The sequence below is a fragment of the Bison bison genome, unplaced genomic scaffold, assembly GCF_000754665.1.
Source record: "Bison bison bison isolate TAMUID 2011002044 unplaced genomic scaffold, Bison_UMD1.0 scf7180017864167, whole genome shotgun sequence".
NCBI classification, from domain to species: domain Eukaryota; kingdom Metazoa; phylum Chordata; class Mammalia; order Artiodactyla; family Bovidae; genus Bison; species Bison bison.
The window spans coordinates 1,322,802-1,340,830 of NW_011494739.1; positions in this window are offsets into that span (position 1 = coordinate 1,322,802).

Genomic DNA, 18,029 nt, shown 5'->3' on the forward strand with positions numbered 1-18,029 from the left:
ATCTCAGCGCGCAGCTGGGGCCCGCGGCGGCCGCGGCACTGCCACTGGCGACCTTCATGATGCCGGCGTCGGGAGAAAACGAAGCGGACGGAGGAGGAAGAGGACGCCGGTAGTGGGGAAAAAAAGCCGCGGACGCGAAAAAGACTGCAGTGCAAAAGCGCAACTCGAGTTCCCCAACCCGACTTTTATAAAGATACCGCGCGCCTCCCCGCCCCTTGCTGGGGGGGCGGGCTCAGATGTTCAAAAACAGCCAATGGAAGGCTTAAGGGCGTGGCCTGGAGGGCTTCTGCGTCCCGCCTCCAGCTCCCCTAGAGCACCCTCACCCGCGTGGAAAAGCGACTTGAGTCGCAAGAACAGAGAGAGTGGGAGGCGGGGGACAAGATGGCTAGTGGAGGCGAGGGCTGCCCAGAAGGCGAAACCGGTTATTACTGATCACGAAAAGATTCCAAGAATCAGTTTTCTCAGGGATATGTTTTCATTTCTCCAGCCCCATTTTACAGATGAGGGAAACTGAGGTCCCGATGGAGAAGCAGCCTGGGCTTCTGGACCCTATTGGAAGATTACCTCTGGGACTCTGATCTTCCCAATATTTGAGCTGATATTTAAAGCTGGCCGTCCACACTCTGCCCACCCCCGGGAGGGGTTGGGGGCGTTCTCCTTTCCCAATTCCCAGAGAACGCTGCTGGTGACTGTTCCTGGGACAGGGCAGTCTTACCCAGGCACCTCAGGATGGAAGCAATTAATTCTGGAAAATCTTCCTCCACTACTGGAAGCTTGGGCCCCTGGGACCTGAGCAAGAAAAAGGCACCCAGAGTGGGCTGTCTTCCCTGATTTCTCCCCTGAATTTGCAGCCCCAAATCTGCATCATTAAGTGATTAATTTTCCCCCCCTTTTTGGTTTTTTTCCCCCAAAGACCGCTGGGATCAGGGTCTCCCTCCCACGGCGCGGCAGCTGCGGAGCTCTCGTCGTCCCTCTCCCACTCTTCCCCAACCCCCCACTCCCGGGGCTGCTCTGTGTCAGCGTCTGAACAAGCTGCTCAGACCGTTAGACGCCAGGCCCGTGACGTCACCCATTCATAAAACCCGGACGGGCTGTCAGGCTGGCGCCTTGAGGGCGGTCGCCATGGAGACGGCAAACCCGGCCTCAGCGCTCCCTAGCTACCCCCAGCCCGGCCAGTCACCTGCAGACCTCGGGTGGGAAGCCTGGGAATGCGCTCCTCGCGGGCGCGGTCGCTGAGCAAGGGTCACCTTACCTCCCGGCCCCACACCTGGGAATCTCTCCACCAGGCCCACAGCTCGGGCCGCTTGAGAGGTTTCTTCACCACCCCTCTTTCCACCTCTCTAGTTCCCCGCTCCCGCCTGGGGAAAGACTTCGGATTCCAACTTTGCTGCTGGGTGAATTTAGCTGAGTAACCCTCTCCGGCCCTCTCTGAGCCCTAATGTCTGCCTGGTATTTCGGTAATGATAAAGGTGATGAATTATTCCGTTCGTAAGAATAATATTCCCTTCCAGCCAGGCACTGGGTGAAGAGTTTGCTTTATCAAACTTACCCGATCCCGGCATCTTTATGTTGTTGTTGCTAAGTCGTGTCGGACTCTTTGTGACCCCATGAGCTGTAGCCCGCCAGGCTCCTCTGCCCATGGGGTTTCTCAGGCAAGAATACTGGAGTGGATTGCCATTTCCTTCTCCAGAGGATCTTCCCCATCCAGGGATGGAACTGGGGTCTCCTGCATGGCAGGCGGATTCTTTATGGCTGAGCTACCAGAGACACCTTTGGTTTCTTTATACAAAGAAGGAAACTGAGCTCAAAAAGCTTCCCAGGACCCTGAGCTGTTGTAATGGCTGCATTATGATAACAAGGGCACTTGATTGCCATGCAGTGCTTTCCTGCCAGGGTAGGCAGTCGGCCTCAAGAACCGTGAGTAGGCTAGAGGAGGAGAAACTGAGGCTTAGAATAGCCCTCCTAAGTCACACAGCATTAGCCAGGCTAAAATACTGTGCTCACAAAGGAGAGGATGATGTTATGGCCCCTTCTCCCCCTGCAATTAATTCACTAAGTATCAGCAAGTTTCCTCTTCCCACTGTTTTGGGGGGAGGGGCCGATAAACCAGCTCCCTGCCTCCACATCTGGAAACCAGGAAAACTGATCCCCGAGACCAGCTTCAAAGGAGAGAGATCACTAATTAATTAACTGGACCCCTCCATCCATCCCCTTAACACCCCACCACCACCACCACCACCGCCAAACTCTCCCAACTCCCTAGGTCTTGTTTGTGTGTGTGCGCTCAGTGATTCAGTCCTATCTGACTGTTTGTGACCCCACAGACTGTAGCCGACCAGGCTCCTCTGTCCATGGGGTTTTCTGGGCAAGAATACTGGACCTGGTTGCCATTTCCTACTCCAGGGCACCTTCCCCAACCCAGGGATCAAACTGTGTCTCCTGCATTGGCAGGCAGATTCTTTATCACTGTGCCACCTGGAACCCCCTCTAATGATTGGAGAGAACATTTTGCTATGCAAAAGAATTGCTAAAGAATTGGAAGGACCAACCAGAGGAAATTAGAATATTTATTCATTCAGTTCAGGTCAGTCGTTCAGTCGTGTCCGACTCTTTGCGACCCCACGAATTGCAGCACGCCAGGCCTCCCTGTCCACCACCAAGTCCCGGAGTTTACCCAAACTCAAGTGCATCGAGTCGGTGATGCCATCCCACCATCTCATCCTCTGTGGTCCCCTTCTCCTTCCTGCCCCCAATCCCTCGAAGCATCAGGGTCTTTCCCAATGAGTCAACTCTTCACATGAGGTGGGCAGAGTACTGGAGTTTCAGCTTCAGCATCAGTCCTTCCATTGAACACCCAGGACTGATCTCCTTTAGGATGGACTGGTTGGATCTCCTTGCTGTCCAAGGGACTCTCAAGAGTCTTCTCCAACACCACAGTTCAAAAGCATTAATTCTTTAGTGCTAAGCTTTCTTCACAGTCTAACTCTCACATCCATACATGACCACTGGAAAAACCATAGCCTTGACTAGACGGACTTCTGTTGGCAAAGTAATGTCTCTGCTTTTTAATATGCTGTCTAGGTTAGTCATAACTTTCCTTCCAAGGAGTAAGGCATCTTTTAATTTCATGGCTGCAATCACCATCTGCAGTGATTTTGGAGCCCCCCAACATAAAGTCTGACACTGTTTCCACTGTTTCCCCATCTATCATGAAGTGATGGGACCAGATGCCATGATCTTCGTTTTCTGAATGTTGAGCTTTAAGCCAACCTTTTCACTCTCCTCTTTCACTTTCATCAAGAGGCTTTTTAGTTCCTCTTCACTTTCTGCCATAAGGGTGGTGTCATCTGCATATCTGAGGTTATTGACACTTCTCCCAGAAATCTTGATTCTAGCTTGTGCTTCTTCCAGCCCAGCGTTTCTCATGATGTACTCTGCATATAAGTTAAATAAGCAGGGTGACAATATACAGCCTTGACGTACTCCTTTTCCTATTTGGAACTAGTCTGTTGTTCCATGTCAAGTTCTAACTATTGCTTCCTGACCTGCATATAGGTTTCTCAAGAGGCAGGTCAGGTGGTCTGGTATTCCCATCTCTTTCAGAATTTCCGACAGTTTATTGTGATCCACACAGTCAAAGGCTTTGGCACAGCCAATAAAGCAGAAATAGATGTTTTTCTGGAACTCTCTTGCTTTTTCCATGATCCAGCGGATGCTGGCAATTTGATCTCTGGTTCCTCTGCCTTTTCTAAAACCAGCTTGAACACCTGGAAGTTCACGGTTCACATATTGCTGATGCCTGGCTTGGAGAATTTTGAGCATTACTTTACTAGCGTGTGAGATGAGTGCAATTGTGCAGTAGTTTGAGCATTCTTTGGCATTGCCTTTATTTGGGATTGGAATGAAAACCGACCTTTTCCAGTACTGTGGCCACTGCTGAGTTTTCCAAATTTGCTGGCATATTGGGTGCAGCACTTTCACAGCATCATCTTTCGGGATTTGAAATAGCTCAACTGGAATTCCATCACCTCCACTAGCTTTGTTCGTAGTTATGCTTTCTAAGGCCCACTTGACTTCACATTCCAGGATGTCTGGCTCTATGTGAGTGATCACACCATCTTGATTATCTGGGCCATGAAGATCTGTTTTGTACAGTTCTTCTGTGTATTCTTGCTACCTCTTCTTAATATCTTCTGTTTCTGTTAGATCCATACCGTTTCTGTCCTTTATCGAGCCCATCTTTGCATGAAATGTTCCCTTGGTATCTCTGATTTTCTTGAAGAGATCTCTAGTCTTTCCCATTCTGTTGTTTTCCTCTATTTCTTTGCATTGATCTCTGAGGGAGGCTTTCTTATCTCTCCTTGTAATTCTTTGGAACTCTGCATTCAGATTCTTATATCTTTCCTTTTCTCCTTTGCTTTTTGCTTCCCTTCTTTTCACAGCTATTTGTAAGGCCTCCTCACACAGCCATTTTGCTTTTTTTGCATTTCTTTTCCATGGGGATGGTCTTGATCCCTGTCTCCTGTACAACGTCATGAACCTCCATCCATAGTTCATCAGGCACTCTGTCTATCAGATCTAGTCCCTTAAATCTATTTCTCACTTCTACTGTATAATCATGAGGGATTTGATTTAGGTCATACCGGTTTAGTGGTTTTCCCTACTTTCTTCAATTTAAGTCTGAATTTGGCAATAAGGAGTTCATGATCTGAGCCACAGTCAGCTCCTGGTCTTGTTTTTGCTGACTGTATAGAGCTTCTCCATCTTTGGCTGCAAAGAATTTATTCATTACCTAGTAGAAGGCAATGGCACCCCACTCCAGTACTCTTGCCTGGAAAATCCCATGGGTGGAGGAGCCTGAAAGGCTGCAGTCCATGAGGTCGATGAGGGTCGGACACAACTGAGCGACTTCACTTTCACTTTTCACTTTCATGCATTGGAGAAGGAAATGGCAGCCCATTCCAGTGTTCTTGCCTGGAGAATCCCAGGGATGGGGGAGCCTGGTGGGCTGCCGTCTATGGGGTCGCACAGAGTCAGACACGACTGAAGTGACTTAGCAGCAGTGTTTATTAATTGATCCAGCAATTCCACTTGCTGGAATCAATTCCAGAGAAACCTACACACAGGGGCACAAAGGATGTCTGTTGAACATGTTTCACTGAGGTGCTACTTACAAGGGGGGAAGCTGAAACAATGTAAATGTCCATCAACATGATACAAATTATGAATGAGACATCAAAGCAGTGACCTGGCTGTGCAGCAGGTGGGAAGCATCTAGAAATGTCTGAGACATTTCTAGATCTTACTGTTGGTGGAGAAAGCAAGTTTTAGACCAAGGGTCAAGGCAGGACCTCTTACTGATCCCAAGTACATGAGGATCTGGAAATGAATTTAAAACAAGAGAGAAAATTATGCTATAGAAAAAAAATTCAAACACAACATTGTGTGATTTCTTTTACATGAAGAATAGAATGGAATTGGCACAGTTAATCTAGAGGAAAGAAATCAGAACGGTGGTTGCCTCTGGGAGTGGAAAGTGAGAGATGCCAGGAATTTAGGGAATCTTTCTAGAGGAATGGAAATGGTCCATGTCATGCCGGTTACAGGTATAGGTTACACAGTGTATGTGTTAGTCAAAATACGTTAAATTATATACTTCTATGCATTTCACTCAATCCACCTCAATTAAAAAAATAAGAAAGTTAAAAAAATATATACTAAGGTAGACACTAAATTATTAAGATTACCTGAGAAGGGAAGGGAAGCAATATGAAATCAAAATTTCACTGTAACCTTCACAGAGATATTTCATCCTTTTTTGAATAAAATTTAAAAAAAAATGTTTTTTGCTTGTTGTTTGTTTGTGGTGTAGCACTCGGTTCGTGGGTCTTAGTTCCCCAACCAGGGCTTGATCCTGCAGCCTTGGCAGTGAAAGCGCCAGTCTTGACCACTGGACCTTCAAGAAATTCCCTAAAACAGTGGTATTGAAGTATAACTGACATACCCAAACTGCAAATATTTAAAGTATCCAATCTGATAAAGTCTGACATACACATAAACCCATGCATCATCACCACGTTTAGGAAAATTATATGCTTCATCCCCCCTAAAAGTTTTAATCTGCCGCTTGAAATCCCTCCCTCCTGCCTCTTCCACTCAGTGCCCAAGCACTCTATAGATCAGTTTGCATTTTCTAAATTTTATATACCCAAGTACAGTATATAATGTACACAGTATATACTCTAATTTCTTAAAGTGTTTTCAGCCCAGTTTCTTTAACTTGGCATAATTACTCTGAGAATGTTTATTGCTTCTTATTGCTGAGTAGTAAGTAGGCTGTGGATATACCAAATACTCCCCTGTTGATGAGCATTTGAGTTGTTTACAATTTGGGGGGTTTGGCTGCTTCTAGTCTTAGTTGCGGCAGGCAGGAATCTTCGATGGATTTTTCTTGTATTAATGCGGTTGTGGACTCTAATTGTGCGAGGGTTCAGTCCCTGTGGGGAGCTGCTGGCCTAGTTGCTCTGAAGCATGTGGGATCTTAGTTCCCTAACCAGGGATCCAACCTGTGCCCCCTGCATTGCAAGGCGGATTCTTAACCACTGGACCACCAGGGAGGTCCCTGTTTACAGTTTTTGGTTAGTACAAATAAAGTGGCAATGAACTCTTATATACATGTATTTCTATGAATCTATGCTTTCATTTCTTCTAGGTAGACACTTAGTAGTGAAATTAATGGGTTACATAGTAGATATTTATTTAATTTCATAAGAAGCTGCTGGGAATTCCTTGGCAGTCCAGTGTTAGGACTCTGCAGTTTTACTGCTGAGGGCATGAATTCAGTCCCTGGTCCAGGAACTAAGATCCTGCAAGCCTTGTAGCCAAAAAAAGAAAAGCAAAGATACTGCTAAACTCCATAGTGGTTGCATCATTTTATATTCCCATCAGTATCCCATTCCATTCATTTTCCTCCACATCTTCTCTAACAGTTGTATGCTTGTCCATGAGAACGGTTAATAAAAGCTAAAAGCCATTCCAAAAGATGAATTGTGGTGTTTCACTGTGGTATTAATTTGTATTTTCCTAATGACTAAAGATATTGAGCATCTTTTCATATGCCTATATGCTACCCATATATCTCCTTTGATGAAGATATTCATTTCTTTTGCTCATATAAATTATTTTTAGGTAAATGTAGATTCACATGCAATTGTAAGAAATAACAGAGACACCTTATATCCTTTACCCAGTTTCCCTAATGGGAAACTTGCCTACCTACAGTACAATATCACAACAAGATTTCACCTTATTTCTGGTGAGATTCAGATTTTACCTGATTTACATGCGCTGCGGCCATGAAATTAAAAGATGCTTGCTCCTTGGAAGAAACACTATGACCAACCTAGATAGCATATTAAAAGCGGAGACATTCAGTTCAGTTCAGTTCAGTTGCTCAGTCATGTCCGACTCTTTTCGACCCCATGAATTGCAGCACGCCAGGCCTCCCTGACCATCACCAACTCCCGGAGTTCACTCAAACTCACGTCCATCGAGTCGGTGATGCCATCCAGCCATCTCATCCTCTGTCGTCCCCTTTTCCTCCTGCCCCCAATCCTTCCCAGAATCAGAGTCTTTTCCAATGAGTCAACTCTTCACATGAGGTGGCCAAAGTACTGGAGTTTCGGCTTTAGCATCATTCCTTTCAAAGAACACTCAGGACTGATCTCCTTTAGAATGGACTGGTTGGATCTCCTTGCAGTCCATGGGACTCTCAAGAGTCTTCACTTTGCCAACAAAAGTCCATCTAGTCAAAGCTATGGTTTTTCCAGTAGTCATGTATGGATGTGAGAGTTGGACCATAAAGAAAGCCTAGCACTGAAAAATTGATGCTTTTGAACTGTGGTGCTCGAGAAGACTCTTGAGAGTCCCTTGAACCAGTCAGTCCTGAATATTCATTGGAAAGACTGATGCTGAAGCTGAAACTCCAATACTTTGGCCACCTGATGCAAAGAACTGACTTATCTGAAAAGACCCTGGTGAAAAGATTAAAGGCCAGAGGAGAAAGGGATGATAGAGGATGAGATTGTTGGATGGCATCACTGACTCAATGGACATGAATTTGAGTAAGCTCTGAGAGTTGGTGATGGACAGGGAAGCCTGGCGTGCTGCAGTCCATGGGGTCGCAAAGAGTCGAACATGACTGAGCAACTGGACTGAACATGCACTAATGTGTGTGTATTTAGTTCTGTGCATTTTTATTACATGTGTAGACTTGTGTGACCATCACCAGAGTGAATACACAGAGCAGTTCCATCATAAGGCTCCCTCATGCCACCCTTTCATTTTTGTCCATTTCTTTTAATTTGGTTGGTTGTTTTCATATTGTAGACTTTTGAGACTTCTTCATAAATTTTGAACACAGATTGTTTGTCAGATAAATGATTTATGAATGTTTTCTCCAGTGTGTGTCAAGGTTTTTCTATCCTCTTAATAATGTTTTTGGAAGAGCAGAAGTTTTAAATTTGATGTTCAATTTATCAATTTTTAATTATATGAGTCATGCATTTTTGTCTATTTTTTTAAAAATCTCTGCCTAATCGAAGATCACAAAGGTTTTCTCTTTTGTTTTCCCAGAAGTTTTATAGCTTTAGGTCTATGCATCCATTATACCAGGTATGTCTTATATTGACTTCCCTGGGGGCACAGATGGTAAAGAAACTGCCTGAAATGTGAGAGACCCAGGTCGGATCCCTGGGTCGGGAAGATCCCCTGGAGAAGGAAATGCTAACCCACTTCAGTCTTCTTGCCTGGAGAATTCCATGGACAGAGAGCCTGTCAGCCTACAGTCCACAGGGTCGCAAAGAGTTGGACATGACTAAGTGACTATCACTTTCACATATATGATTTTTTTTGGCTGGGTTGGGTCTTCCTTGTGGCATGTGGGCTTAGTTGCCTCATGGCATATAGGACCTTAGTTCCTTGACCAGGGATTGAACCCACATCCCCTGCATTGGAAGGTGGATTCTAAACCACTGGATCACTGGGGAAGTTCCCTTGAATATATTTTTAAACAGAAGTGTATTCATGTACTACTTTATGTAAGAAAAAAGCCAACTCCAAATGTTTAGTATATCTCCCTCTGACCTGACTGCTGATTAGGACGAGGTAGAATCTCAAAGATCCTTTGCAGACAAACAGAGGAGAGAAAGTCAAGAGACCATTAGGACTCCCAGTAGTTAAGTGTACCTCACATTCACGAGCGTCCTCCTCCTGCCAGGTTCTGTGTTAGCTGTATGGAGACTATATTATGCAAATTGCCTGCTATGTGCATTAGCTACACAAAGAAAGGATGAGTCCTATTTTGGAGGAAATCAGGGAGGCTTCCTAAAGGAGGTGACTTATCCTCTAGGCACTTTATGAGGGAAAAGCACAAGGAGATAAGGCCTGAATGAAGACGTGTAAGGGGCCTGTAAAGGTCTGATCACTTGAGGAGAGACAGTTGGCTACAGAATAGCGTAAAGGGCTAGGGCTTGGGGTCCAGCAGTTTAAGATTTAAACCTTGTTACACTGTGTGACCCGGACCAAGACATTTCACCTCTCTGAGCCTTTGCTTCCTCATTGGCAAAATGATAGAAGTTCCTAACTCCTTAGGCTATTTCTAGGACTCACTGAGATTAAGCTTTGCAAAGCTCCTACTGTGGTCTTGGTACAGAGCAGATGCTTACTATACAGTAGACAGTAATAGCATATTTTCAAGTCTAGGCCTGGCCTTCGGAACCGTTTGGCTGCAATTATGCTCCCAATTTTTTTATTTTTATTTTTTAATGTTTTGGCCATGCTAAAGGGCATGTGGGATCTTAGTTCCCTGACCAGGGATTGAACCCATGCCTCCTGCATTAGAAGCATGGAATCTTAACTGCTGGACCGCCAAGGAAGTCCTAGCTCCCAGCAGTTTTTAGTGAACTCTGGAAGATGGGCTTTCAGATCCCCCGAAATGTCCCCTTCACTGTGCTCCCTTCAGACTTGCCAGTTGAAATAATGACACTTCCCTATACACACACCTAGGCCTGTGGGGGCAAAAAAATCTGGCTTCATTTCACTCCAGAAAATTTTCAGTACTTCCAGACTTTGGTTTTTATCTCCAGCATTTTTAAGGTCTGACAAGGAGTTGGAATAAAGACTGCTTGTTTATATTTTTGCCAAATGGGCATTTTTTTGTCCCTCTCCTTGGTAGTGTGAATTAAGGGAGTATTTGCCTCCCAACCCCACTACCAAGCCAGCTCAGGAAAACAGACCCAGACCACTCTTTTGGCCAGAAAGCTTGGAGGACTCATTAAATGACCCCCCAACAGTCCCACCCCAGGGTTCCGCTACTAGTCCTTCAGTTCATTTCAGTTGCTCCGTGTGTCTCACTCTTTGAGACTTCATGGACTGCAGCACGCCAGGCTTCCCTGTCTATCACCAATTACTGAAGCTTACTCAAACTCATGTCCATCAAGTCAATGATGCCATCCAACCATCTCATCCTCTGTCATCCCCTTCTCCTCCTGACTTCAATCTTTCCCAGAATTGGGGTCTTTTCAAATAAGTCAGTTCTTAGCATCAAGTGGCCAAAGTATTGGAGCTTCAGCTTCAACAACAGTCCTTCCAATGAATATTCAGGACTGATTTCCTTTAAGATTGACTGGTTTGATCTCCTTGCAGTCCAAGAGACTCTCAAGAGTTTTCTCCAGAACCACAGTTCAAAAGCATCAATTCTTCAGTGCTAGGCTTTCTTTCAGAGAAGGCAATGGCACCCCACTCCAGTACTCTTGCCTGGAAAATCCCATGGATGGAGGAGCCTAGTAGGCTGCAGTCCATGGGGTCACTAAGAGTCGGACACGACTGAGAGACTTCATTTTCACTTTTCACTTTCATGCATTGGAGAAGGAAATGGCAACCCACTCCAGTGTTTTTGCCTGGAGAATCCCAGGGATGGCGGAGTCTGGTGGGCTGCCGTCTATAGAGTCGCACAGAGTTGGACATGACTAAAGCGACTTAGCAGCAGCAGCAGCAGCAGGCTTTCTTTATGGTCCAACTCTCATATCCATATGACTACTGGAAAAACCATAGATTAGACTAGATGGACTTTCGTTGGCAAAGTAGTGTCTCTGCTTTTTAATATGCTGTCTAGGTTGATCATGGCTTTTCTTCCAAAGAGCAAGTGTCTTTTGATTTCATGGCTGCAGTCATGATCTGCAGTGCTTTTGGAGCCCCCCAAAATAAAGTCTGTCACTAGTCCCTCAGAAAGCCTTTACACACACCTCTGAGTTTCACAGCTGCTCTCTGGGACTGGCAGCAGCTGTGTGAATATAGTACTCCATTTCACAGATGGGCATACTGGGGCCCAGAGAGGAGACGGGCCCAGCCCTTCACACCTTCAAATCTTGGCTCTTCCATTGATAAACTGTGCCTCAGTTTCCCCAAGTGTAAACTGGATCTAACCCTTGTCTCTGTGGAGCGATTATGAGAATGAAACAAGCTATTCCAGGAAGTGATGAATGGAGAGATCTTTTGTTATTATGTCTCTGTCACCACGGCTCCTTTTGTGCCTTTACTATCCTTCCTCTGGGTTCCAGGGCTCAAGGCAAATGGCTCCCATTTCTTAAGTGCTCACTCTGGGTGAGGACTGGTTCCAAGTTTAACCTGAGAGAGGGAGCTCAGGAGGGCAGGGACCACAGCTGTCACTGTCACTGCTGCAACCCAAAGCAGAGCGCAGTGCCTGGCACACAGGAGGCACTCACTGAGTATTTGTTGATGAGAGAAAAACAACTCATGATTTAGGTGGTAATACTATGTCCCCTTTATAGCTGAGGTCACTGGGGCCCAGAGAAGTTGAGTGCTTTGGATCACACAGCTGGGATGTGGCATTGAACCTAAGTGGTCTGGTTCCTAAAAGAGTGGCTGTGAGGGACTGAGGGACTTGTGTGCGTGTGTGTCTACACTGCCTGCGTGTCTACACTGCCTGCGTGTCTACACTGCAGGGTAACTCCTCAGGGATTTGTGTACAAGTCCGGCACATTCCCCACTGCCCCTCCCAGGAGTCTTGGCCTTGTAGGCTCCAGGGCGGGCCTGCCTGGGCCACGTGACCTGCTCTGGCCCTGGCCCGGCAGCTGTTCCCCAGATGTGCCCGCAGCACAGTCTTCCAGCCGCCAGGCCGGCGCCTCTGGGCTGGGGCTGCCGGAGCTGCGGGGGAGAGACCTTTGGCTCTGGTTGTCCCCGCCCCCCCGTAATGGGAGACTACAACCGTCCCCTGCACACTCTACCCCCAGAACCGTGTGCTCAGCCCACACTTCTCTCTGCCCATCATGCTGAGAAGAGAATCCAAGCTCCTCCTGGCCCGCAGCCCCTGACAGCACCACCAGCCCCACCAACGCATCTCTTGCCCCTCCCTTTGTCTCACCAGCCCCAGGGCCTCCTTTACTACCTAGTGTGGTCCTGCCTCAGGGCCTTTGCCTTTGCTCTTCCCTCTCACTTGAAGGCCCATCTAGATCTTTATAAGACTGCTCGTTCGTCAAGTCTCAGGTCAGAAGTCTCCTCTTGAGAGACCTTCTTAAAACCTCCCTGGGCTATTCACTTTCTTTCCTGTTCACCCGGTCTTCATCATTCATAGAACTTATTACCATCTGAAATGATCATTCTTTTCTTGGTAATTGTCCATCTTCTCCACACCCTTTCCAGACTGTGAGCTCCTTCAGTCACTGCTGTGTCCCTAGAGCTGAGCACAGGGCCTAACCCAGAGAGGGCAAGCGACTTGCTCAAGGTCACACAGCATAGTACTTAGAATAGCGTAATATTTAGAGTAATATCTGTCAAATGAATGGTTACCTTACAGTCCTCAGTTACCATGTGTGCAAAATGGAGACAAAAGTTGAACTTAGTCTACAAGGTTATGACATGTCAGTTGGAAAGCATTCAGAAATGGGAGCCAGAACACAGCTTTGTGTCTTTCCAGGGTCCTCAAGTTTTCAACCCTTCAAACCAGCAGGAGGCTGTGGATGGGTGCATGAGGGTGTGGGGACTTCGAGCTATCTGTCCTTAATAGCTGTGGAAGCCTCTGCCAGGTCCCGGTCCCACTCTGGACCTCAGTTTCCACATCTATAAAATGAGGCCTGTTGCCACCCCTCCATCCTAGAGGTTTTGTGCTGGACTCCTGGGTCATGTTGGAGAGGACAGGGGTCCAGGCTTGAGTCCACCTTTTGCTTTTCATCCTGTTTTCCAAAGAGGCCCCAGAACAATGAACAGGCGGCTGGAGCCTTTCAGTCTGGGCACCTCCCTGGGTCCCCTGCAGTTGAGGAGTGAGGTGGGGCCTTCCTGTGGCCTGACAAAGGACCACTGCTGCTCTGGAGCCTTAGGACCGAAGGGAGGGGCAGAATCAGGTCCCAGGGATCTCCCATCTTAGGTCACTTAGCACAGGCCAAACCTGCAGAGCTGACAAGTACACTGCTAACACACACTGAATGACATATGACAAACACAGCACATGTGTGCAAACTGACACCATGACTGACACATTGACAACAACACCTCAACACACAACCAACAGAGCAACCTGCCAAATGCATAACACAGTACCACGTGATAAGAACAATTCGCACGCTGGCCTCAGAGCACACAACCAAAACCCAAATCTGTACAACCAACACATCAGTAAACACACGGAGACCAAGGAGGCAACACAATGAAACACCCAATTGTCACGCCTAACAGAACCACATCAAAGCAACACACTACAACAGCACCCTCAACAGCACAACCCAGACACACACCCTACAGTGCAACACACATTCACCAAACACAATAGACACTTACACCCAGATCAATATTGCTCACATCAAGATGCTGACACACAGCTCCCACAGTGCCCACATCTTACAGAAAACAATCCAATGCAAATCCACAAGCCAGCTTCCCCAGGCACTGATTCCCCGCAGGGTACATGCCCGACCAGCACCACCTTCACCAGTTCAAAGGCCCCATACTGCCTCCCACCACTCCTAAAGTCTTTTTTTTTTTTAATTTGGCTGCACCAGGTCTCAGTTGAGGCACATGGCATCTTTAGCTGCAGCATGCAGGATCTTTTAGTCGGGCATGTGAACTCTCAGTTGTGGTGGTTCGTGGGACCTACTTCCCTGATTGAAACTGGGCCCCCTGCCTTGGGAGCATGGAGTCTTAACTGCTGGACCACCAGGGAAGTCCCCCAAAGCCTTTTAAATTGTATTTATTTATTTATTTGGCTGCACCGGGTGGCTTGAGGGATCTTAATTCCCTGAACAAGGGTTGAACCTGCGTCCTTGGCAGTGAAAGCGTGGAGTCCTAAACACTGGAAAGAAGGTGTTAATCGCTCAGTCGTGTCCAACTCTTTGCAACCCCATGGGCTGTAGTCTGCCAGGCTGCTCTGTCCATGGACTTCTCCAGGCAAGAATACTGGAGTGGGTTGCCATTTCCTTCGCCAGAGGATCTTTCTGACCCAGGGATCAAACCCAGGTCTCTTGCATTGCAGGCAGATTCTTTACCGTCTGAGCCAACAAGAAGTGAAGTGGACTGCCAGGGGAATTCCCCCATAGTCTTTGTAGATGTAGATACCTCCCCCAACAGGACTTGCCAGGTAGCTCAGTGGGTAAAGAATCTGCTTGCAATGCAGGAGACACAGATTCAATCTCTGGGTGGGAAGATCCCTTGGAGCAAAGCATGGCAACCCACTCCAATATTCTTGCCTGGAGAATCCCATCGACAGAGGAGCCTGATGGATTACAGTCCATTGGGTTGCAAAGAGTCAGACACGACTGAAGCCACTGAGCATGGAGGTATCTCCTGCAACACACACATATACACACAGACACTTCAGTATTGTGCGTAAGCCCTGAGGACACACAAGCACTCAACCATGCCCACCCAGTGCCCAGGAATTCATGCCTCAGAATGTAGAACTGGGCTCTGCCAAGGGCAGATGCATGGGAGCTGGTCTGATCCTGTCAGCCATAGAAGCTGATGCCACCCGCCAGGGATACCCCAAGTCAGGCACCATCTGCAGAACTTGCAGATACCGCCCCTCCTGCTGCAAGGCCCAGGCCCATGGAGGTGGAAGGAGGGAGACTGGGCAAGGACCTTCTGGTGCTGGGCTTTAGTAAGTTCCCCCTGTGCCCACTGGGGCTCCACTGGTGGCCCCAGAGCTTCCCTTCCCGGAAGCAGAAATCCCCGCTCCTGCCTGGTGCCTAGCAGAGGGCCCTCCCTTGACTCACCTGCCCCGTACACCTGGTGCCCCCTCCTACCCTGGGGCCCGGAACCCGGAAACGGCTGAGGGTGTGTCTCTCAGGGCCTGCCCAGGTGCCTCCCCACCCCAAAAGCCTAAGGCAGTTCCACCCTCTCCACTCACCCCAACCCTAAGTACCCTCCAACTGCACCCTTGCCTCAGGTCATGGGTGGGGCTATACACCTCAAATACTGTGACTCAGGTCAGTCTCTCAGGTCTTTTAAAAAGTCTCATTAGTTTTTGCTGATGCAAAAGCAGAACTGTTCTGGTTAAAAAGAAGTTGACATCTCAGAAACACTTAAGGGAGAAAGGGGCCCTTTTCCTAGGTGAAAAGAGGTCTGGATTCACATCTTTGTTTACTGCTTATAAGCTATGAGTCTGTACGTCACTTCATTTTTTCTGTGTCTGTTTCCCCATATGTGAAACTGGGGACAGGAGGAGTTCCCCTCTCTATGAGGATTCAGTGAGTTAAGTCGCATAAAGAGCTTAGAACAGTGCCTAGCAAAGTTGGCATTCAGTAGACACTAGTTATTATTATTATCACCGACTCAATGGACATGAATTTGAGCAAACTCCAGGAGATAGTGGAGGATAGAAGAGCTTGGTGTGCTGCAGTCCATGGGGTCGCATGAAATGCCAACCACTCATTCTGTAATTGGCACACACCAACTCTAGGCACAGCATTGAAAGAACAAGGTGCAAGTTGATGCCATCAGGGAGCCAGGTGGTTGGTTCCTGGCTGCTGTGTCCACATGCTGGTGACCCAGATGCCACCAATAAGTTAACTACTGCCCTTCCAAAGGGGGCACTTTGGAGAGGAATGAACCTTCCAGGAGTGCTCTCGGTAGCACTTGCAGGGTCCTCGCAGTCTGCTCAATGGCCCTGCAAACCTGATCCCTGCCTGGAGATCAGGCAGACACCCCCCAGTTCCCAGGGCTATGATGGGGAAGCACAAAGTGCTGTAGAAGGCGTGGCCTGGGAGATACCCCAGTCAACTAAGGGAGATCAGAGAGGACTTCTTGTAGGAAGAGGTAATATGCCAGCTGAGATGGAAAAAAGCGAGGAAGAGTGAGGCAGAGGCTCCTGAGCCTGAACATCTGTACATCTGGGATGTACACAGGAGACAACTGCCACATCAAATTGCAAAAACTTCAAAGTCTGATAATGTAAATTTGTGAGGGTGTGGGAAAACAAAAATCCTCAACCGCCGCTGGTATGTAAACTGGTACGATCACTTGAGAGCTCAGTTTGGCAATATTGAGTAAAAGTGAACACGGGAACTCCCTTTGACCCAGCAGTTCACTCCCACGGACATACCCTGAAAATCCTGCCCTCAAGATGCCAAAGGCATGGGGCAGGAACACGGCAGCTATGCTGACAGCAGAGCAGATTGAAAACTACCCATCCGTTCAACAACAGGAGAACAGGGAAATGAAATAATGGTGGCGTGGTGGTTGTTGTTCAATTGCTAAGTCGTGTCAGACTGTTTGCAACCCTATGGACTGCAGCACATCAGGCTCCTCTGTCCTCCACTATCTCCTGGAGTTTGCTCAAATTCATTCCCATTGAGTGGAGTGGTGAAAGTGAAGTGAAGTCGCTCAGTCGTGTCTGACTCTTTTCCACCCCATGGACTGTAGCCTATCAGGCTCCTCCGTCCATGGGACTTTCTAGGCAAGAGTGCTGGAGTGCATTGCCATTTCCTTCTCCAGGGGATCTTCCTGACCCAGGAATCGAACCCAGGTCTCCTGCATTGCAGGCAGACACTTTACCGTCAGCTAGACCTGTATGTATTCTGCTGGATACCTGCAAAAATATGATGCTGCTTAGGGGGAAATACAGAAGGATTTGTTTTTTAATTTAAAAAGCCACAAACAACGTTAATAAATTTCTTTGTATTAAAAGTATAAGAGGGCTCCCCTGGTGGTCGAGTGGTTAAGAATCCACCTGCCAATGCAGGGGACATGGGTTTGATCCCTGGTTCAGGAAGATCCCACAGGCCCTGGAGAAAATGAACTCTGTGCACTGCAATTACTGAAGCCCCCACGCCTAAAGCCTGTGCCCCACAAGAAGATAAGCCATTGGAATGGGCAGCCCGGCAGGGCAAGGAAAGAATAGCCCCCACTTGTGGCAACTAGAGAAAGCCCAGGTACATGACAGCCAGAAGACCCACAGCAGCCAAAAATAATAAATCTTAAAAAAAAATATACATGGCCTGGAAGAAACATGGCCACTTTGTGATGTTACCTGGGAAGTGGAGAGGGTGGCAAGTAGTCTTGGAGAAAAGGGCAGAGGCACTGACTACAGGGGAAAGCTAGCAGCATCTGTAAAGTTTTATTCTTTAAAGAATATGGGAGGGGGAATTCCCTGGCGTCCAGTGGTTAGGACTCCACCTGTTCACTGGAGGGGACGCGGGTTCCATCCCAGGTCAGATCTTGCAAGCTGTGGAATGGAGAGGGGGAAAAAACCTAAAAGATGTGAGGGGAACAATGATAGCAAACTGCTGGGTTGTTAGCTCCTGGTAGTGGGAATACAAATCGCTGTATTTCTCCGTCATTTCTACACCACACTAAGTAAAACGTTAGGCAAGCAAGAAGGGCAAAAGGCATTTCCAAGCAGAAGGGCCAGTCCAGTTAAAGGTTGGGGGCTGGAGGTGGAGAGTTGCGCGGGGGACCCCGGGCGTCCAGGGTTAGCGGGAGGTCAGCAAGGGAGCGCTTTGCAAAGAGGCGGGGGGCCGGAG